Source organism: Hydra vulgaris, chromosome 08 (genome assembly GCF_038396675.1).
Source record: "Hydra vulgaris chromosome 08, alternate assembly HydraT2T_AEP".
Lineage (NCBI taxonomy): Eukaryota > Metazoa > Cnidaria > Hydrozoa > Anthoathecata > Hydridae > Hydra > Hydra vulgaris.
Window position 1 is genome coordinate 58,415,897 of NC_088927.1, and position 23,976 is coordinate 58,439,872.

At 27.6% G+C, this 23,976-nt stretch overlaps 1 protein-coding gene and 1 long non-coding RNA gene across 3 annotated transcripts in view; one reads left to right on the forward strand and one right to left on the reverse strand.

Moving 5' to 3' along the window:
* Positions 1–16,301: 16,301 nt before the first annotated feature.
* Positions 16,302–17,928, reverse strand: LOC136084397 (uncharacterized). The gene is made up of 3 exons (XR_010640538.1): positions 16,999–17,928; positions 16,846–16,924; positions 16,302–16,435 (listed from the first exon to the last, which is right to left on the reverse strand). It is a non-coding gene; the product is annotated as an uncharacterized LOC136084397 (long non-coding RNA).
* A 3,783-nt stretch (positions 17,929–21,711) lies between these two features.
* Positions 21,712–23,976, forward strand: part of LOC100203998 (caskin-1) — a 55,489-nt gene continuing 53,224 nt past the window's right edge. Inside the window, exon 1 of one of the 2 annotated variants that reach the window (XM_065804018.1) lies at positions 21,712–21,864. The gene's annotated coding sequence lies outside the window, so the exon portion shown is untranslated. The remainder of the gene's footprint in view (positions 21,865–23,976) is intronic. The other variant, XM_065804017.1, reaches the window with a different exon arrangement.

Below are 23,976 nucleotides of genomic sequence, written 5' to 3' on the forward strand. Positions count from 1 at the left end.
TAAACAAAAATTTCAAAACAGCGACGATAGCGACGCAAACATATTTCAAAGTTCTTTTGTGCCCCTACGGTTCATATGCCATATTGGTAACCAAAAGAAGGTGCTCTGGCAAAACCCAGCACCATCATCTACAAGGTATTGTCGACCAATAAGAATTCGTTTTATTCGGGAGAGCAAAGACGTAACGAATGATGAAATTGAATACGTAGAGAACCAAATAAAAGGCTTAAGAAAAAGTGAAATAATAAACGATTTTGGTGGTAATTTGCAAATAAAGCATATATTTCTTTTTACTATGATTGATGGAAAAGTTTGCAATGCTGCTACAAATACAACATCAACGATGAAATGTTATATATGTGGGCAAACTTCAAAAAATTTTAATGACTTGAATAAAAAAACGACAGAAAGCCGCGAGACACTAAAATTTGGGCTATCAATACTGCACGCAAGAATCAGATTTTTTGAATCCTTGCTGCATATATCGTATAAAATACCAATTAAAAAATGGCAAGCAAAGACAGAAGAAGATAAAAAATAGTAGCGGAAACAAAACAAAAAATTCAAAATGCCTTTAAAGATGAATTAGGGCTGTTGGTTGATATTCCTAAGGCTGGATTTGGGAACAGTAATGATGGTAATTCATCAAGAAGATTTTTTGCCAATCCCCTAACCGCTTCCCGCATCACAGGGGTTGATATAACTCTTATAAAAAAATGTAATGTCATTTTGGAAGCTATTTCGAGTGGGCATCAAATTAATGTAAAAGAGTTTGAAAATTTTGCAAATGAGACGGCCAAACTTTATGTTGATTTATATGGGTGGCACCCAATGACGCCAACTATGCATAAAGTTTTAATACATGGCCCCACAATAATTGAACAGGCTATACTGCCTATTGGCCAGCTATCAGAAGAAGCAGCTGAAGCGAGAAACAAACATTTCCGTCTTTATCGGCAGAATTATGCAAGGAAGTCTTCGCGAGAAAACTGTAATAGAGATATTTTAAACAGACTTTTGCTAACTTCGGATCCTTTGCTAAGTAGCATGAGAAAAAGACCCCAGAAAAAAAGAAAACCGTTCTCCAGTGAAACAATAGGACTCTTGATGCCGGAATTATTAGAAGACTCGCAAGCGATGATGGTTGACGACATATCAGATAATGATTCCGATTGAAAATGATTTCATTGACAAGTACAATATTATTTTATTTTATTTTGGATTAAATATAGGGCTATGATAATAAATTTAAATTATTAATTTCAAATTGTTTGGTTGTCAAATCATTAGCCCCTTGTAGCGGATAACCATAGGATTTAATCCTTTAACAAAAAATAATTCGTAACAACAGGTATAACCTAAAGATTAAGTTCAGTGATTAAGAAAACCAGTATAGGTTTAAATGTATCTTTCAAGTGTGATTATCCTTTTTATTATTATAAATTTAGTTATTTGTTATTATGTTAAATAGTTTTAAAGTTGTAAAGTATATAATGTGAATAAAAATATGTATTTTTTGTTTTAATATAGAAATTTTTTACATTTCATGAGTGAATAATCGTTTTTAATACAATACAATGACCCTAAACTTCTTTTTACTTCATATCACATCGACAATAAACATAAAATAATTTTGTTCAACTTTTGAAGTGAAATACTCCACTGTGCGACGTTTCGAAGTCTATAAAAAATATTTGATGGTCAAACGAATATAATTGTGAAAAAGAAAATTTTTATATACCAAAATTTTTATAATAAAATTTTATTTTCAGTATTGCAACATATAAACATTTTAGGGTTTTATTTTTTAAAATAATGATAAAAAACCAAATTTCTTTCGAAACAAAACCCTTTTGCACCGCAACTAGCGAAACAGTTTTTATCAGAAAAAAACTTACGAAACGAGCCATAATAAATGTATTTAATTACGTTTTATGAATCAAATACGTATAATTAACTAAGTAATTAAAATACTAATTTTTTATATGATATTGATAAGTTTCAGTTTTAAACTTCTATAAAAGAATCAAGACTTTCATAAAATATACTTTTTAGAATGTCATTTAATGAATAAAAAGAAGATAACTTGAACAACGTTGCCATACGAATGCAATTGCGAAATCGGGAAACAAAAAATCAAAAAAAGACCTAATTTAAGTGATGAATGCTAAAACTTAATTATATAATAAAATGCCTAAAAATAGCTCTTACTTGTTTTCAAGTAGAATAATTTTATGTTTAGTCAGTTTCAATTTTTCTGTTTTTAAGGTGCACTGTTATATGCTCCTTTGCTTTTATTACATTAATAACAACAAGTAAATCAAAAAAAATTTAATCACATCCTTTTCAATGATTTTTTCTTAAATGTTTTCCTTAATAAAATAAAAAAGTAAGGGTGGGAGGGTGAGAAGGGCATTTGTTGTCTCTTGTACCATTGGCTCTGGAAAATACTTTAATTTTCAACATTCCAACGTTATTGGGACTATACAACTGCTGAAAGTTTTAAAGCTCTAGCTGTTTCGGAGAGAAGTAAAAATTTAGTTTGCAAGATTTTGCAGCAAATAAACGGGTACGTACAATACAACTCTTCCTCAGGTCTTTGCGCCTGGAAAAAATTTTAACATAGAAGCTCACCAGGACTATACAAGCGCTGAAAGATTCAGGATTTTGTTTATGGCGAACAACCCTAGAATAAACACGCATATAAAAATGAACAAGACTACCTTAGAATATTTCAAGAATGAATTAAAAAGATTATTGTTCAGGGATCTTAGTTTATCCGACTTTAAATTTTTCTTTAAAAGTAAGCTCAAAACAGATTTATTTATATCAATGAAATTTAAGTAATGATGTTAAAAAATTCATCTAGTGATTATGTTAATTATGAATTTTTATATTATTTTTTTATTCGAAAACTTTTTTTTAAGTGTTCTTAAACATTTTAGCGGTTATAATAGGGTTGTTCGCCGTAAACAAAAACATACGAAAATTTCGCATTTTTATCTACCGTATTTCAAGTTGCAATTGCGGAAGTTGTTCTTGCGCAAATTCACCTTCCGTAATGCGTTACACGAAAAAAATAAACAATTATTATTCCGTAATAACTCTTTACGAAAAGAAACTTGCAAAACAAATCATTTCGAAAGAATATTTGCGAAACAGTTCCTTACGGAAGGAGCGTTTCGGAATGTGCGCTTACGGAATAGACTCGAAAGCATTCATTAAACTGTTATACAAATATTATTATTTATTATTTAAATAAAATAATGTTGTTAAATGATTCTTCAATAGTTTTTACATATATATCTATATATCTATATCTATATCTATATCTATCTATCTATCTATATATATATATATATATATATATATATATATATATATATATATATATATATATATATATATATATATATATATATATATATATATATATAAATGTACATATACGTATGTATATATTTATATATATATACATATATATATATATATATATATATATATATATATATATATATATATATATATATATATATATATATATATATATATATATATATGTATATATATATATATATATATATATATATATATAAATATATATATATATATGTATATATGTACATATATATATGTATATATTTATCTATACATATACATATATATATATATATATATATATATATATATATATATATATATATATATATATATATATATATATATATATATATATATATATATATATATATATATATATATAATTATATTTAAAAGCGATAAAGAAAAAACTTTTATTATGGAACATTAGGTTTCATGTCTAACGGCTATTATCAGCCATATATTACAAAATTAAAAATTAAACGTTAAAATTACAATTAGAATTATGGTGGCGTGAGTTCTAATGACTCGATGGAAACAAAATTTTAAAAGTTTTGAAAGTATAACGTGACGTAAACGTGACGTAAACCAACCACGATCAATCTTCGGTATCAAAAAAGGAAATAAGGAGTTTATTTTTGTGCCTGCACTTCGAGATTATTTCACTCCTTGTATTTAGTAGGTTTTCTCCTTTATACATCAAAATTTGGAACTTCTCGTTCAAACAAAGGTTACAAACTCTTGATGATGGGTTGTATGGTTTGCATTTTTTAACAACCTTCCATCTGACAAAAGGTGTGAAGTTTTTTTCTTTTAATTTCCATACTTCTTTTGATAGCTCTGTATCATTCTTGTACCTAATTGCATTAAAAGATTTTAAGTGGTTTGCATACCGAACTTTAAAAGGTGTTTTGCTAAGTCCAAAATGCACTTTTTCTTTATATTCCGGATAATTTGAATAGATTGTGGCCTGATAAACAATGCTGTTGGAAAGGCAATGGTTGTTCATTGGACATTTGGTTTTGTCAATGCAGTTTCATTTCATTTCATTAGTTTTTGCCTTCTTATGTAAAATGCTTTTATTGTGAGAGTTGATAATGGATTTTATGTTTGGCATGCAGGAATAACTTATTTTGCTTGTGTTTCTAATAAATATTTTACGAAGTCTGTGGTTAACTGGAAAGTGGAGGTCAATGAGTTTCAAAAGACATTTACTTATTTTTGTAACAACATTTGCACTGAAAGGAGGATTATACCATATTATCTTGCGTTTATGGTTGCCGTTTATTGATTTTATGCTTGTATGGTATGCAAGTTCGCAATTGTAACTCGATTTTTTTAAGGCTTCTTAATAAGGAGGAATATTTTCTTTAAAAATCGATTCACTTGACAATGCTGCTGATAATCTTAATTCAATAGTCTTAGGAATACTTTTTATTATATATATATATATATATATATATATATATATATATATATATATATATATATATATATATATATATATATATACATATATATATATACATATATATATATATATATATATATATATATTTATATATATATATGTATATATATATATATATATATATATATATATATATATATATATATATATATATATGTATGTATATATATATATATATATATATATATATATATATATATATATATATATATATATATATATATATGTATATATATTTGCAGTGACCTAGAAAGGTTTAGAAAGTTACGCAGTTAAAATTTAAATAGAAAAAACTGAAACTTTGAGTTAGTTTTGAGGGAAAGGACAACGCTCTTTCCGCAACATGTCCCTATACCAGTATTTATTTGCATTAATATTTATCAACTACCGACTTTGGTTCACTTCCGACTTTTGGTTGTTTATTGTCTTTGGCTTTGCAGAAATGGAGGTTTACTATTTATATTCTCGTATATAAAAACTTAGTAAAATAATTGGTTTCATTATATTTTTTATTAGTTCATCACTAATTTTCAGACTAGCTACAGCTCTGAAACTTTCAGCGCTTGTATAGTCCTGGTGAGCTTTTTGCTGCAAAATCTTGCAAACTAAATTTTTACTGCTCTCCAAAATAGCTAGAGCTTTAAAACTTTCAGCAGTTGTATAGTCCCAATAACGTTTGGATTTTAGGATTGATTACTTAAATTATGTCTTTTTTTGATTTCAACAAAAGCATTGTTTCTCAATTACGCAATTTTATTCGTATAAAACCGTCTCTTTTTTTCCATTAACTTACTGACTCATAGACTAATTAACTGCTCTCTCACAACTTCGGGTAAGTAATGAATATAAAGAAAGGAACAGGAGAAAAACTGCCTTTGAGTTAAACTAACGACAAGTTTACAGTAAAAATTAATTCGATAATGACCTCTTTTTTTTTAACCGACTTATTCAAAACAACTCAATTTTTGCATTAAGAAACTCTTTCATTAAAATTTAAGATTTGGTTATTTAATGCTAACATGTTAGTAAAAGTTTAATTTTTTTTTTAAATATTACTAAGACAATTATCACATTATTAAGATAATTATTTTGTTATTAAGATAATTATTTGACAAATATAATAAAAGGTGTTGCTAAAACCGTTAAAATCGTTTATATTATTAATAGTTAATTGAAAGTTGAAATTAATATTTCTGCATAATATTAAACTTTATAAAATTGAGCATACTCAAAAGCATGGGATGTAACCGGTTTCTTTGTTCATTTTGTATAATTCCTGCTACACTAAATAAACTTTCGGATGCAACTGAAGTTGCACTTAAGCACAAAATTATTTTACAAGCTAGCGTTATAAGTTTATAGGTGTCACCTTCTGTTTGATAAAAAGCCATACACCCATTTTCTTCTATAGCTAATTTGTTTCTCTCATTAACTATCATTAAATGTTCATCATACTTTTCGAATTACTCGTATTATTTAACAATTGGTTTGATATAATTGATGGTGTTAAATGATTGGCTTCTTGCGATAACAAACTAACTTGTTGCGTCAGCGGTGTTAATATTTTTTTAACAAAATTTTTTGCTCGAATTATTAAACCAAGACGTTGGGTTATATCTTCTACAAATTCAAATTTTTTATATCGAAAATCAAGATAAGTAGCTGCCACAAAAATATCATCAGTTAAAATATAATTTAGGCGACTTTTTAACGAATTTAGTAACTGAAATTTTTATTAGATCAGTAGAGAATTCCATATTAGTTATATTACTATTCAATAGACTGTAAACAGCTGGAAATAATAAAGAAACTGTAGGATAATTTCGACCACTTAAGCTTATTGTCAAATCTTTTAGTGATTCAAACAAATTGCAAAAATCATTTATTATTATAAACTCGTCACCTGAAGGCACATATTGAAATATGCATTCGACACCATTTTTATATTTCATAGATAATAAAGCATCTTTATTTGAAAAAATTGAATCAAGCATATCATATGTTGAATTCCTTCTTGTTTTAACATCTTGCACCAATTTTATCTTTACGTCAAATTGTAATATATCTTGTTTTTCTTTTCGTTAATACTATATTTTAATTGTTATCAATATATATATATATATATAATATATATATATATATATATATATATATACTATATATATATATATATATATATATATATATATATATATATATATATATATATATATATATATATATATATATATATATATATATATATATATATATAATACTTACCATTTTCAGAACTATAGTATATGATATTGTTTGTCGTTGAGGCAGTTTGTAATCTTGATTTAAACTTTTAACAAAATCAAATGATTGATGATTTACAAGGCACATCGGCATATTTTCTTTGAGAAGGAAATCAAGCAATTCTTAGTTATAACTTCTTGTCTTTTTAATGTAAGCCATTTATTAATATAGCTGTTTTCATCAACTTCTATTTCTTCATTTTTTTCCAAATCTAAATCGTAAAGAACATCTAGTTCTTGTTTTTTGATATTACAATTTGATGGTCCAAATATTTTATGAACAGATTTTAGATGCCAAATAATGTTGCTTGTGGAATCGCAGGGCCATTTTATTTTCCATTTACTATTGTCCTCGGGATACTTTGTATTACAATGTTGACATATTACAAATGCATTAATTTTTTGAGGCAAATCTACATGATCCCAAACAAATGACTTACATGCTCTTTTCTTTTTTCCCCCAAAATCGGAAAGTTTATGTTGTTTAAGTTATGTTCATTATTTAACTCTTGTTCATTGAAGGACATTTTCAGTATATTTTATGAAAGTCTAGGTTTATTTATTAATTTACTAACTGAAACTTACAATTACTAAAATTTACTAACTGAAACTTATCAATATCATTATACTTATAATAATTAGTATTTTAGTTACCTAGTTAATTATACGTATTTGATTCATAAAACGTAATTAAATATTTTTAATATGCCGCGTTTCGTAAGTGTTTTTCCGTTAAGAACTGTTTCGCAAGTTGCGGTGCGAAAGAGTTTCGTTTCGAAAGAAATTTGGTTTTTTATCATTATTTCAAAAAATAAAACCTTAAAACGTTCATATGTTGCAATACTGAAAATAAAATTTTATTATAAACATTTTGGTATATAAAAATTTTATTTTTTACAATTATATCCGTTTGGCCAATAAAATTTTTTTATAGACTTCAAAACGTCGTTCAGCGAAAGAGCTCGTTCCGCATATGTGACTTCCGTAAGCGCCACTTTAGTATGTAGCAAAATAGTTTTATTTCATAATTCAACTTGCGAAAGGCGTTAATTCGTAAGTAGCATTTGCGAACATCGACGGTTTTTTTTGTTTCGTAAAATTCGGTACGAAAAAAAATAATTCCTGATTCTCAATATCCTTCCGAAAAAATTTTATTTTTCCGGAATTGTACGAAATATTCCCGTTAACAACTCTAGGTTGTAAACACTTTAACACTTAATTATTTGCTATTTTGAATTTCGCCGAGCAACATTTTTAACGGCGAAATAAATTACACACACAAAAAAAATGTCTTAAAAAGCATGGTAAAAAATAAATTCCGGCATTCCGGCCTGAAATGTTGTATTTCCGGCCGGAACCGAAATGGCCTAAAAGTCACAAATATGCTATATTTGTGACTTTAACATGAATAAACGTATTACTTCTATTTCGGACGACTTCCGTAAAAAAAGCATAAAAAGTAAAAAAATTTCAAAACGTAGGGGAAAGTGGTCTAAAATGGGCCTCTAAAGTGAGATGGGCCCCTATCGAATCTCTTGTTTGGACAATAGTTATGCAACGTATGATATCATCTGTCTCCAAGAGATTTGGTTACTCAACACGGAACTTAGTTTCTTGAACAACATTGTACCTGGTTTTTTTGGCTATGGAGTGTCTCCAACTGATTCTTCAGCAGGTTTTGTTCGTAGCACACCGTTTGGTAGTGTTGCTATATTCTGTCTTCTGTAGAACTCGAGCTGTTACTACTGATAGTTCATGGTCTGTTGCTATCTAACTTGTAAATAACTTTTCTGATAAGTTCACAATTATCAATGTCTACATGCCTTGTGATTCATATGAGAATGTTGATAAGTATCTTGAATGCCTTGGTAGTCTCTCAGCTCTTATTTCAGATTTAAATGGTAAATTTGTTATTACGGTGACTTATATTATGATTCAAGATTTCGGTCTCCATGTAGTAACCTCCTATTTGATTTTGTACTGATGAACATCTTGTTACAGCTGATATCTGTCTTCCTCATGATTCCTTTACCTTTGTTAGTGAAACATGGGGCATCTCTTTTTGGATTGATCACTGCCTTGTCTCCCAAAGTTCTCTATGCAATGTTAACAACTTCGAAATAATTCAGTCAACTAGTTTATCTAATCATTTCCCGCTTGCGTTTGATATCTCGTTTAAAATTGATATATCTTCTTCCTCTACTGCTCACCCTACTTCGACAAGATTCCCTAAAATAAATTTTAATGCTTTGTCGACCATTATGATAAAGGAGTATACTTCCACTGTGTTTAACTTAGTGTCTTCAATTAACATGGGCCAGCTTGAAGTTAAAATTAACTGTAGTAATGTTCACTGTAACTCACATGAGCATGTTAAGCAGATTAACCACCTGTACAATATCCTGAATGAATGTCTTACTCAATTTTCATCTAAGTGTCTTAATTGTTCTAAATCAAGTTTCAATAGAAAACAACTTATGACAGGTTGGACAGATTATGTGAAAAATGTTCATGAGGCTGCTAAAGATGCATTCTGTTTATGGCGTAGCTATAATAACCCAAAATTTGGCCCAATCTTCAATCTTTTTAAAAATTCAAGAGCCCTAAATAAATATGCCATTCGTTTCTGTAAAAAAATAGAAGATACTATAAAAGCAGAAAAACTGTCAAACAGCTTAGCAAATAAGAACTGTACCAGTTTCTGGTCTACCGTGACTTGTATTCGCAGCAATAAATGTAGTCTTCCACCTTCTATTGACTCTGCCTCAGGTCCTGATAATGTATGCCACATGTGGTATAATAACTATTCCACACCGTTCAACTCAGTCAAGTCAACATGCAATATAAATGATAACTTTATAGTTAAACACTTAATCTTCTTAAAGATGATGCCTATCTTGTCACTCTTGATGAAGTCCAATTTATCATAAATCATGTGTCCAGTGGAAAAGCAGCTGACCATTTTGGACTCCAGTTGGATCATTATCTCTATGCTAGCCCAAATTACTTTAAAATTCTGTCATTGCGTTTTTCCTCCATGCTTTTTCATGGATACATGCCTATTGGTGCTTCACACTCTGTTATTTCTCTTGTTGTTAAAGATAAGAATGGTGACATCTCCGATTCTGCTAATTATCGTCCAATTGCATTGGTGACAATTTTCTCCAAGATTTTGGAACATATTTTTGTCTCACGCATTAATGAAAGTTTCACTAGGACTCCCAACTGATTTGGATCTAAGAAAAACCATAGCACTTTTATGCCAGCTCATATTTTAAAAGATATTTGAAATTTTTACCTATCACATGGCTCAAATATGCTTGTGGCATTTATTGACATTAGTAAAGTCTTCGATAGAGTTTGCTTTGATACACTATTTAAGAAACCTGTTTAAGAAATCTAAAATCTCTGGTGTAACTTTACGCTTACTCATTGTCTGGTATATTGGTCAAACAGCTCAGATCCTTTGGGGTGGAATATTATCCAAAACATTTAATATCAGTAATGGAGTGCGACAAGGAGGAGTACTGCCTCCCCTTCAATTTATTATATATATTAACGATCTTAGTGTTTTACTCAATAAAACTACCGTAGGCTGTTGCTTGGGTCCTTCTCTTGTAAACCATCTTCTTTATGCTCCAGTTTTATGACTTATGCTCCAGTTATGCTGTAAAACATGATATAGTTTATTACAATGTCAAGTTTCAAATAATGTTTTTTTAAATTTATAAACCCCTTATAAATAGCACTCGTCTCAAATTATTTGGCATTGTTTTCACATACACTTGTCAGTATAAATACCTGGATCACTTGATCTCAAACTAAATGCAGGATGACAAAGATATTTTAAAACACGTGCGCTCTATGTATGCTAAAGCTAACCTTATCTGTAGAAAGTTCAGCTCTACACAAATACAAACAAAGATCATGTTATTTAATGCCTTTTGCAGCCCAATCTATGGATGTCAGTTGTGGTGTCTTTAGAGAAAAAACTCATTCCATCGTTTGTGGGTTGCATATAATAATGCACTTCGCTTGATTTTAAACGAGCCACCATGGAACAGTGCAAGTAAATTATTTGTGAAACATGGTGCCCATTTTCTTAATGTTGTTATTCGCAAGCAACAATACTCCTCATTGTTACTGCTGCAGAATAGTGAGAACCTCGTCATAAAAGCTTTCGTTAACTCAGACAGGTTCTTGCAGTCTCCGCTGATGTTTAAATGGAGAGCTGAGTTATATTTATAACACTTTAATTTCTTATCTTTATATATATATATATATATATATATATATATATATATATATATATATATATATATATTTATATATATATAAAGATATAATAATAATAACAATAATAATAATAATAATAATAATAATAATAATAACATTATATATATGTATATATATATATATATATATATATATATATATATATATATATATATATATATATATATATATATATATACATATATATATATATATATATATATATATATATATATATATATATATATATATACATATATATAAGGTTATTATTATTATTATTATTATTCAGTGATCAAATACAAATACAATAATCTATTTATAATTTGATGAAGAGGTACTACACCAGGCTCTATGCTGACAAACATGGAGATACAGACGCTACAGACAAAGCAGCAATTGTATCTATAAAGTTACTTTCTTATGTTGTTTTTGAAAGCGTTGATGGATTGAGCGTTCACTGCTTCTTGGGAAAGCGCATTCCATGGGGCGACAATTCTATTTGAAAAAAGTTATACCATTTCTCTCAGTTTTTTACCATCTTACGTTCTAGTTTATGATTATGGCCTCAGAATATACTTATCTTTACTTAAAATATATATATATTTTTTTTTGTATATATATATAATTAATATATATACATTGATATAAATATTTTTTCTTGGGTTTTGTTTATATTCAAGTGGGTAAGACTTTGTTTTATTCTAACCCACTTTATTTTACCCATTGTATATTTATTATATTGGGCCTTGAGCCTGTCAATAAATTTGATTGATTGATTAATATAATTGTTTTAATTTATATATACGTGGTTTTTCGTTTGTTTCATTCATATAGCACTTATATATATAGTGTACTATAAACAAATTAATTATATTTGAGTTTTCCCTCAAGTGCAACCCAACCCTTAACAAGACCTTCATGTTTAGCCCATTCCATATATTTAATTTTCGTATGAGTTTTCTTTTTATACAAACCAATTAGATTTGTGTTTACAAAGTTATATTGGGAGTGTGCAAACATCAATTTTTTCAAAAGAAAATGACTTTTTATAATCTTTCTTTAAAACCTTTTAGCAAAAAGATGTACCAAAAGTTATACGTGGTAATTTGCATGGTACTACTTTTCAGTAATTTTTAAAACGAATTTAGTAAATATGTTTCCGTTACGTCCGTAACTAAATAATTTTTTAAAATCTCGTAAAACTTAGCAAGTGGGAGAGAAATTATCAAAAATAACCGCCGTGCGATGTTCCTAAAGTTGCATTTTTGTCCAAAAAACACATAAATCCCAATATCTCATATGCATATGCGGGAATATAAACAATACCACAATGAATAATGAAATGACCAATTAGGAACTTACCCCTGCTGTCAACTAGCCCCGGTCCCCTCTATAATTGAAATTCCCAAAGATTGTGTGGTATCGTATGACATTATATTTATCATTTAACTTCTCATTTGGTATCGTTATTTTAATGTTTTCTATCGTGATCGAGGATGCAAAGTCGGAGTCCGGAGCCCAGAAGTCTCTGTTTTTACGCGAAGTCCGGAGTCCCGCCCGTCATAAAAATTGTCAAGACTTCGGGCTCCTTGATTTTTCAAATTTTGTATCAGTAAAAAAACAATTCCCTTTTTAACTTCTATAAGCTTATTTACTCAAATTTATTTAGCCAACAGTTTCGAAACTTTAAATCAGTTAAAGATCGAACGCATTAAATGACAAGCGTAGGGCAAACTCTCCGATATATAAACTATTTAAAAAATGTGCAGGATTTTTATGGCATACATCACCAATAGTATGCATTGCTTTTAAATAATATAAGATTTAAATCACATGCGTTGTTTAAAACCTTTGGAGTACACTAATAGCTAGATGCCGAATTATGCTTAGGCTAGGATTGTAGCTGTCCCAGTCTTTCCATAAAAGAACGCACTAAAATTTTTAACTAGTTTAGCGCTTCGCCTAATTTAATCTCAAATTCAATGACCCTGTAACTTTAAAAACTAAATTAAATAACTACTGACATAAATCATTATCATTAATCGTAATGTTTTTGTTTTAACTTTTTAGTTCTTTCTTTTTCTTCCTTTTTTTTTTGTTTATGTTTGTTTGTTTGTTTTTTTATTTTATTTATTTGTGGTATTACCTATTAATTAAGATGATCTTATTTTAATGTTAATATTTTTGTAAAAATTTATCTTATTTCTTAATTTATACTTTATATTCTTAGAAAATTTTTTAAAAAATATATATATTGTAACACGGTGCAATGTACTTTACCATACGCTAAAGGAAGTTATGCATAAAGTTATGGAAAAATTAGCTCATAGATCTTAATCAGGTTGCCATAACCATCAACCAATGGACATCAAGGGAAAACGAGTCATAATGTCTGTGACATTACATTTTATCTTGCCAGACTTTACTTTTAAGATGTGAATATTGTGTTGTGTGCCTATTCAAAGAGCGATAAACTGTTCAAACAATGCAAAAGCACTTAATAGCACACTCTTATGCATGATTCTCCTGAATTATTAAGAAAAATACCTACTAAACTGTGCATTGTTGATCAGGCATCAAATATGGGATTTGCTCTAAATAACAATGTGTCTTTAATAACTAAAGAAGAAGATTCTGTTACATGCAGAGATCACGAACTCAAGTCTGCACTGCAAATGACAGTTGAGGGTACCCTGGAACTGAAAGATGCTTTCGTAAAGCCAGCTCACTCACTACCAGGCATCATATGTTGACAGAATTCAGTGCTTCATTAAAAAATATTTGTTTCACATTAAATGTAAATTATCTAAAAGTACCATTTGTAGTAACAATGAGATGGAACAGTTATTGTGATATGGCTGTACGCCATGCTTCGACTGATAGTTCCTTCGACTGATAGAGCAAAACAAGATTATAATAAAATTTCAAGAACTTAAAGTGTTGAACAAAAACCTTCTCTCAAATGAATTTTTTATTACCATGAAGAATAAAATGTCAAAAATATAGCTTTTTTTGAAAAATTGTTTTAAGAGTAATCGTTTCGCAAACTTTTTACAAATGTTTTAATTAATATATCGGTTGCTTTGGCGTTATTACGAAAAAAAACTATTAATTTGGTAGACATAATACCAAATTATTATTACTTATTGTTAAAATGTTAAAGTAAAAGTTTTTGTATTTAATTTTTTCTTATTATATACCAAAATTTACTTTTATTTCTTGGGGTACCACCTTAAGTTAAGTCAAATTCAAATTTCCTGTTTCGTAATAAAAGTTTACTAGAATCTCATTCGTTTATATCCTTCATTTATTCCGCGCAAATATTTTTATATAAAGACGAACTAAATCTGAGACGAGCCAAAAAATAGTTTTTATTGCTTGTGACATTTTTAGTACAAGTCTAGTCTAAGGGTGGAATGCAAGAAGCGAACTTGAGTCAAGTTCGACTTGAACTTTACATTGTAACCAATAGCGGCTGAGTATGGGTTTTCCCCTCAAAAAATACTCTGCTGCTATTGGTTACAATGTAAAGTTCAAATCGAACTTGACTCAAGTTCGCTTCTTGCATTCTACCCTAAGACTATAACTACTTTTTCAAAAAAGATAATACTGCGGTGTTGCTAAAGATTTTTTTTCATCGCATTTAAAAAAAAACTAAAAAAATTCACACGAATTTCTAGCTAATGATTATCCATGATCGAACAAAGCATGAGTTCATACTTTGTATTTATTAAAAGATAGAGATAAATTAAATCAAGGAGGTATAATAGACTGGAGGGAGACGAAGTTAAAATACGTCATTTCTCAAGGAACAGTCTAAGTTGTAACATAATTTTCTATTAAACACCGCGTTATTATTATGACTTAAAATTAACCAATAAAAATTATCCAATGATACTGTTTCAAAAAGTCTTAAGCAATTGAAACAAAAGATAAAAGTTTTAAAAAATTGTAAACGATATTTAGAGTTAGTTAATTATTATTATTTTTTTTAATGTTGTGCTTTTTGAACGACTAATAATGAATTTCTAGATTAAAATTGAATTAATAAATGTCTAAATAAGAATTGTTAGTATATTTGCTGGATTTACAAAAAGGTATTTTATCTCTATATTTAGAAATAACAATTTGTTATTAAATCCAGCAAAAATACTACAACACAAAATAAAATCCTGGAGAGATATATTAATTTCCTTGCCGTAAAAGCGTTCTTTAAGAACGTAACAAATCTATAGTTAAACGGGTAAAAAAAGATAAGGTTAAACTAAGTAGAAAAGATGGTCTAAAACTTTGATATTTATACCTAGTATCAAGGTATTCAAAAAACGATTATTTTACGTAGATCATGATTTTTGTCGTGATTACTACTTTATAGTTAGAGCAGTTGTTAAAAACTTATTCAGTCAACTTTAATGGAAAGGAATGGTAATTGAAAGCTACGTAAAATAAAATCTTTCAAGAAAAGAAATTTCACACTTTATAAAAGTTAACTATCCGCAATATGCATGGAGAAAAATAATTCTTAATAGGCATCTTCGACATTTAAAAATTGATTTCATTGAAAATAGAATTACAAGGCCCTGGTGCACCACTTGGATATAGGGCTATGCATCGAAAATTAGGACGTTCTCACGATTTACGTGTACTAATGGCTGTTGTTCATGCAGCTATGTCTGCAGAAGATCAAGCAGCACTTGAAAACAGAGGAGAAAAAAAAAAAAAATTATGGAAAGCCTATGCATCAGAAAGTTTAAATGTATAGAGATAATATATCAGAAATTATTTCAACAGCTACTATTTTAGTATTCTTTATTCTCATGTTTCAATCAATAAAATTGTATTTTTAGCTATAAACACATTATTAAGTCTTTCAAAAAAATTGAAATCTTTATCTGAGCTATGATTGTGTTACATTTTTCTTTTATTGCAAAAGAAAGGTAATCAAAATCTTTTAATAAAAATCTGCAGCTTCTTTAATTCAGATGCTTCTCCAACCTCTTTAATTTATTGGCAGAAACTAGCATACCTATAAGACAAAAAATTTATTAAAATATATTGAGCCTATTTCTTTACGAGAGTTTAAAATTTATTGTTGTTTAAAATAATTTACAGAACAAGTTATTTAATTCATTATTTTAAATAACAACCAGTTATAATTTAGAACTAGTTATAAATTTTACTAGTGAAATTAATTACATTATTCATTTTAATAATAAAACTTTTCAATTGGAAACTATAATGTTTCATATACCACTGAAACTATAATGTTTCATATACCACTGAAACTATAATGTTTCATATACCACTGAAACTGTAATGTTTCATATACCACTGTTTAAAAAAAGTTCCAATAAAAGTAAAATAAAAATCATTTAATTTCTAATAAACAAACAAAAAAAAAATATCAATAAATATTATTTATAGGATCATAATGACCTTGGTCTTTTAAACATTTGAAATGAATTTTGTAACACTTTTCCAGGTATTTATGAAACTCCTTCAACCATTGTTCAATCTAAAATTACATATTTTTTGAATTTAATATTAAATTTTAATTTGTATTCTTATTAAACTTGGCAAAAATATTACCTGGTTTGATGTTGAAGAACCATCATTGATGCTATCAATTCGATCATTCATAATATTTTGATTTAAATAGGCCAAACAGACGTGTGGTTAGTTTCTGTACCTTTTTCTATTCTAATATACTTAGAAACGGTTATATATTTTAAATAATATTACAGATACAGTCCAGTAATAAGCTATGGAGTATTATTACTCATCCACACTTTTATCCCCGTTATTTTTCTACTACTGTCAAATATGGAAATCAGAAAAATACTATTTTGATAGACCATCCGTTTTTTGGTGGGCGTTCGGAGAATGTACCCAATTTGGACCTTCTGATATATAGTTGTCCTTGGCTTTCTTCTGTTTAAAGTTTTCTGTTTTAAAGTGCTACTTGATCTTCTGCAAATATGGCGGCATAAACAACAGCGTTTGGTACACGTAAATAGTAAAACTTTTAATGCATATCACGATATCCAAGCAGTGCCTTTTAATTCTATTTTGACAGCATTTGGAGCATCTTCAACTGTTGCATTATTATTAATGATATATATTTGAAATGTTGAATATGCCTAACAAGAATTCTTTTTTTATATTTAAATTGTGGAAAGTTAATTTTCATGAAGTCTAAAAATTTTTTGTTTTGCTTTACGTAGCATTCCAAGCTTTTCATTATGCGTTGTTTTTGTATATCAATTGACATTTTATTTTTTATTTTTTTCACATTTTTAAACGAGTTTATTTTTTTTTTTGCATTTGTGAATACGGCTTTACTTGATTACAAAATTAATTGCCATGGCAACGAACGGCCTTGTAGTTTTTTTTCGGAAATTTTTTTTTCTTAATGCAACGATGGGCTACCATAAACCTCCTTGATTAAACGTAATGATCATTATATCTAGCAGCCGTTTTTTCAAACAAGTTTTAGTAAATTTTACACTGCTTTTCGCCGATTATTTTTATGGAACAAAAATTTTTTAAAACAAAAACTCTTGAAATGAAGTGAAAGCTCAAAGAAATAATTTTTACAATTGAGAATTTATTTCTATTTTTATATTCTTTTATTTCTTATTTAGGATCTTTTTTTATAATTTTCATAACTTTTTTATAAGATGAAGTCATCTTGTAAATTTTATAACGAAATGCTGTTTAAATTTTAATAAAAATAAATAAAGCATTTTGAAATAGTTAATACGCATAGAACAACTTCGAAATTAAACATAAAATATTAACGATCAAAACATCCTGCTCGGCGATTCAAACCCCGCTTTCGCGCCACGAGCGATGTGATATCTACGAAACTACACTAACTTATTAATTATAGGATTATTATTAGTTTTCTAGATATATCATAAACCAGATATCCTCAGAGATTATTTGCTCATAAAATCACTATTTATTTTGTTCAATTTTATATGGATCTATAGAAGTGCAAAAAACTGTATTAAACCATAAAAATTAAAACTTGTGTTGGAAAGTATTAACTTGTAAACTAAAAGCAACTTGAAAATTTTTAATATAACCGTATTTAAAACCAGGAAAAAAAATTTTTCAACGGGGGAGATTTTTTAATATAACCGTATTTAAAACCAGGAAAAAAAATTTTTCAACGGGGGAGATTTTTTAATATAACCGTATTTAAAACCAGGAAAAAAATTTTTTCAACGGGGGAGATTTTTTAATATAACCGTATTTAAAACCAGGAAAAAAATTTTTTCAAGGGGGAAGATTTACAAATTTGCTTCGTAATATTAGGAGGGAAGAGGATTAGAAAAAAGTAACAACTTGCTTTTAAGAGAAGGTGTCCAAAATCGTTACAAAATTGCGTGACGTAATTTATGAACAACCCTCTACTTCAGTTGCATAAAATAAGTTAAAAGGGATTGTTCTCTGGCAACAGAAGACGAACTTCAGAGTAAAAAAATAAAGTTAGTTCATATTTTTCATCAAATTGGAGGCGATAAGTCAACATACCTAAATCTCCTTAAACTTTTTAAAAAATGAATGAGACAAAATTTTGCTTACAATATTTAAAATGTTTTAAGGGATAAGTTACAATAAAAATGTGTGTTTAAAATTTCATTTGTTGAGTGGATGTCGTTTAAAAGTATCCGCTATTTAAATGTAAGGTAAAACGATTGAGATTTTTGGAATTTATATTTAGTAAATTTTTGGATCAATTCTAGCTAGAAACTATTTAATTCTACCTAAAAAAAAACTCCACACATTTGATTTGAATCCTAAAAATTGCGTGTTGGGTCCAACAACGGTCCAACAAACGGCCCAGCAAAGGTCCAAGTGTGATAAAAGGTCCAAGTGTGATAAAAAATCAGATAGCTACGATGGAAATGAAAGTTGCTTTACTGTTGATAATTAATTAATGAAGACGTAATAATTACAATGAAGGCCAGTAATAAATAAAGAAATAAGAATTGTAATGATTTTTTAAATGATCACCAACTATAAACGATGACTGTAATGAAAAATACGTTTAAAATTTGCCAAAACAAAAAAAAAAGGTTGTTGACAAGAAATGGTTGTAAAAAAATGGTTGTTAAACAAGATAAAATAACTTATCATCAATGCTAGAAAGGTTTCATTAGTTAAAAAATTTACATGAAAAAAGTGTTTTTTGATATCAAAATTAGTGATTCGATAAGAATGGCATACACTATTAGATGGTGTCTGAACTATTACACGTGCTAATTCTTTTGATAATCATAAAAAAGCTTTGTAATCATAAAAGTCGAATTTTCTTTAAAAAGATTGGTCGTAAAAACAATATTTTTATTGATAACAACATTCTGACAGCAAAACGGATATATTCTAATTGAATAAATGATTTTTTATAAATAAATAATTTTTGTTGTTGTTTTTTATTACAACCTTTGTACAAATATGTAAAAAGTAAGAGCTGAAAATAAGGGTTTTGTTAAAAAAGAATAATAAAGATCGCGGAAACGAAGAAGGTCTTGAGGTCATCTAGAACGGTCAAATTAAAAGCTGTCTTTTGTAAAACAATATAAAGTAAGATTTGAAATTTAAAAAATTAAGCATTGATTACTTAAAAATGGTGTTTTGATACATGAAGGTAAAATTATTGAAAACTTTAAAATAAAATCATAATTGTCTTCGTAAAAATTTTTATGAAGACAATAATGATTTTAGTTTACTTTAATTTAAAATAACTTGAACTTGCTACGTATGCTACATATGGTACCAAGGACGAATCCATAGGTGAGGGGGGGGGGGGAGGTTGATGGGGGCGATCTACACCCCCTTCCCCAATGGATTAACCTTTGATGCTCCACTTAGATATTCAAAAAATATTTCTTTTGAAAGTATATAGTTGAGAGTTTTTTGTTAAAACATAAGCATTACTATTTCTGAAAAACACATGAAATTTAACTATGCTTTAAGAGTTGATGAGTTGAAAACATTTTTATGGTTTAAATAAAAATGTCCGAGTAATGTTAGGTTTTAACGGTTCAAATGTTGTGACAATGTAAAGCTTTTATAATCCTTAAAATGATGGGGTAAAAAACTATACATGGGCATAACTTTTGACACCTAAAAAACATCAGATAAACTTTGAACATAAACTTAATATAATTAATATAAACTTAGTTGGAAATAGTAATGATTTAAAATTTTTTAACTTATCGCCCTCACATTTTGGATTAGGGGACACAAGTTTTGAAGTTGTGGTAGTTCACAGATTTTAATCATTGCAATTTTTTGCAAAGCGTTCTGATTTGATATTAAACAACAACAAAAAAAAAGCCTCAATCCCTGTCCAATAATTAATACACGCGTTGTTTTTCTTTTTTGTTATCACTTCTATTTTTCTTCAATATAATTAGTAAATACAGAATATCATGAATAACTAAGTGCAACTAAATTAGTCTTTAACGAAAGTTTACATCTACAGCCCTGACATATCATGATATACTACAGATGTGGAAATTGATAGAAAAATATGCTATTGATGCCCAACCTTTTTTTTTTTCCTGCGTGTGTGAGAAAGACAAATGTATTATTTACACAGATACTACTTCTAAACAGCGCATAGTTTTTTTTTTTAAATATGCAATACAAATTATGTGAAGAAACCTTGATCAAATTTTAAAGATCAAATTTTTTTATGAAAATTCTTATTCCCTTTACGTGAGCCAAAAAAGATGTAAATTCTAGAGTACTTTTCTTCCGACGCTCTTGTAACCGCATTTTTTCGTAAAGCATTTTCGAATGAAAATATTTGGATTTTGCACCACGTCGGAAATATCTTGAGCATATAAATAAAAATGTAAAATAGTCCAAAATCTAAGTTTTTCTGTTTGAAACCTTTTCTTTTTTCTTTTTACCATTCCTTGTTTTGATTCTGAAAGGGCCTGGTTCCAAAACCCATCAGAAACAACTTACCAGTTTTTTAACTTTCTAAAATTCTTCATAAAATTCTTTATTTTTTGTTTTTTTTTAACAATCAAGTTGTACTTTTCTGTAAATTAGAAATTATTAGGTTGTGACAAGAAAAATTTATACTCTGCAATTTAAGGCTGTTCCATTAAGCGAGCTATTTCTTTTATTTATTATTTAAAATAAAAAAAATAAATAGCTTCAACAGCCTAAACAAAAAAAGCTTCAAACAGTGCGCGTAACGCTTACTTGCGTTAGAAGCTACGCATTTCTATTAAGCGATTACATTTTTTAATCATTAAGAGATTAAGTGTTACTAAATAAAGATTATCTTTTTAGTAAAAAAGAATCACATATTTATTATCTTTTTATATTTTATCGAAGGTTTTTTATTATTTATTTGTAGTAACTTTAAATACAGAACTGGTTTTCAACTGTGTTACAGAGATAGCCAAACAAGATCTACATTAAGTATGTGTTTTACGAGATTTTTAGTTTTATTGCTTATTAAAATCTAATGTGAATATATAATTTCATTATACATTTTATTAAACGAATATTTTTTATACTATTATAACTTATTCTAGAAATACTATAGCTAACAATTTTAGGCAGAACTAATTTCAAAGCATACGTGTATTAAGGATATAAATAAAGGTTTTTATTGTTGCAAGATGTTTCATGAAATGTTTCTTACTATGTATTACATTTTTTAAAAAAATTTCTTACTATAAGTTCTTAATAGAAATGTTTCTTTCTATGTATTAGAAAATAAAAACAATTCTTTCTACAAAAATTTTTTTTTTAATTTAATGCAGTCAAACATTTCTTACATAATATAAGAAATGTTTCTAAATATGTATATAAAAAGCATTCCTTACAACAACCATAACTTTTGTTATTTTAGTACAGTTAACTTTGTACACAGTAAATTAAATTTAAAATCTTATGTTTTAAATTTAAATTATTATGGTTGTAGTAAAAAATATTTCTTATTATTTAAGAAACATTACTTAGTAAAAAAGTAAATAAAAAAATGGTAAACAGCTTTTTTATTTACTTTTGTATTTTGTTTTGTTTTCTTTTTTTGTGTACAGTTATATATATATATATATATATATAATATATATATATATATATATATATATATATATATATATATATATATATATATATATATATATATATATATATATATATATATATATATATATATATATATATATATATATATATATATATATATATATATGTATACACATACATAAAAGGGTAGTCCTCACTATAAACATAACTTAAAATGTAGGATTATCAACCCTTTTTGTAATTTATATGATGGATTTAAAAATTTAATAATTTAGGTGTTGCTTAAGACCCTTGAACATTTGACAAATTTAAAAAAAAAAATTAAAAAAAAACCTTAAATAAAATAAAAATAAAAATAAATAACATAAAAGTTGATGTTTATTAATTTTCAGAAAGTTTTCCCACCTACTCTGAGCTTATTAAGATCCCCTCCTCTGTTTATTAAATTTTATTTGTTATGAACAAAGAAACTAAAAACTTGAAAAAAAATTTCATTTATTATTTCTTAATTTTTGAGACCAATAAAACCTTAAAAGTTAGAAAATATAAACTCACTTATAGATATAAAAATAAAAAATTTCCACTCACCTGTTTAGTAAGATTTTTGTTTCCCCCTTCTTTCCCCCCTTCCCCTTCTTTTCACATCTCTTTCCATTTATTACATCTGAATAAAAATTTCCACCTCTCTTTTTATTCCCACCCCACTTTGTGTTAAACATCTGAGAGTAACTTGACGGTAATAAAACTGAAACAGAATAGGCCTATAAATAATTGAGCCTTTAAATTTTTATAATTGAACTCGGCCCCTGCTAAACTATAAGATTTAGCAGGGGTTGATAGCACGGGCTAGAAAAAAATTTACAATAATTTATATTTTATAATTTTATGCTTATATTTACTATTTATTAAATACTGGCATATATTTATATATTTTTAAACTCTAATTTACTTCCAACAAGATAGAGAATAAGTAAAAATACAAGGTAATGGTTAACTGAAGGCTTGAAAAGTTGTAGATTGTATATAAAAGAAAAACATAAAGTTAGATAATAGTTAAAAGGTTTTTTTGATGTGCAAAGAAAAAAACTGGATCAATAAAAGTTTTTATAGCATGAAGGGACAGATACAGTAAAAGGATGCAACTTTTTGAATATGAAACAAGCAAAAATGAGTTTTGGTTTATTGTAATAGAGATGATAGCTTGTTTAAGCATTGTCTGTGATTGTATTTGTAGAAAAAAGAAAGAAATGCAGCATTACGCGATTTCAAACATCAAGCTTATGACGCGAGCGCTCTACCAGTATACCACCACCTCATTACATTTACAATGTTCTTTTTGACTTTGTCTGAGAGTAAGAGGGTTGTTATTTATCAATATAGGAATACCAACATTATTGAAATATTTTTTGCAGTAAATAAAAGAGTTTTGTTTTCTAACAATAATTGCAGATTTTAAGTCCAGAATTTAAATCCATAAGCCACAGCAAGCCTTAGGCT